The sequence below is a fragment of the Hemibagrus wyckioides genome, linkage group LG21, assembly GCF_019097595.1.
Source record: "Hemibagrus wyckioides isolate EC202008001 linkage group LG21, SWU_Hwy_1.0, whole genome shotgun sequence".
NCBI classification, from domain to species: domain Eukaryota; kingdom Metazoa; phylum Chordata; class Actinopteri; order Siluriformes; family Bagridae; genus Hemibagrus; species Hemibagrus wyckioides.
In genome coordinates, this window is record NC_080730.1 from 19,048,377 (window position 1) to 19,049,490 (window position 1,114).

Here is a 1,114-nt window from a genome sequence, read left to right on the forward strand (position 1 = left end):
TGCGCGCGCATGTGTTTGCTTGTATGATGTGATGTGATGCGATGGTAGGAGTGTGACCCTGTGTCTGCTCACGCTGCTCATCATCGGCGAAAGGTGGAGCCTGAAGAACACACACACACACGCACGCACACACACACGCACACACACTCCAGCTCCATCCCGTCACTCCACACACTAAGGAATTGCTGAAATATGAGCAACAGCCTGATCCACCTGATAGATCTGCTAAATGTAATGTCTCATAGTGGGATATTAGTGCTTTAGTAAAACTCCTACAGTCAATTAGCGCCAACAGTTTTGACTTCACCTGCAAATTAATATTATTTTATATTATTTGTGACTTAAAGAATAAAACATCAGTGGTGTGAAGAATCAGAGTAACTGTTTTCCAATGTCAAAAAATCCTATTTTACTTGACTCTTACACTATGCTGAAGTGGAGACTCCTTCCATAAATTTCCATACAGAAAGTGTCACCATATGAACAGCAGATAGATTGTTTTTGTTAAATAATGACACCAGTTTGTTAAAACAAACCAGCTGCTGTTAGGGAAAATAAATGAACACCTTCTGACCAATCAGATTCAAGAGTTTAACAGTGTGGTGGTATCAAGTGCTACATTTAGCACTAAGTGAACAGTTTCATAATTTGAATGCCCATTTATTGAATATTAGGTTAACAGTACAGTTATAGTCAGTGATCTTTGTGGAAGTTACTTAAACGTAGCTCTTATTAAACCATTAAAACATACACTATATTGCCAAAAGTTTTGGGACACCCCTTTCAAATCATTGAATTCAGATGTTGTTTTTCAGGGGTTCTGCTTGGCGAAAGGAACTCAATTACTGAATTAGAGCGGAGACTGCGAGCCAGGCCAAAACTGGGACGCCTGCCTTTACATGCACATGAATGTAATATGGAGTTGTCTCGCCCTTTGCAGCTATAACAGCTTCAACTTTTCTGGGAAGGCTTTCCACAAGGTTTAGGAGTGTGTTTATGGGAATTTTTGACCATTCCTCTAGAAGCGCATTGAAAGTCTGGCTCTCAGTCTCCGCTCTAATTCATCCCAAAGGTGTTCTATGGGGTTGAGGTCAGGACTCTGTTCAGGCCAGTC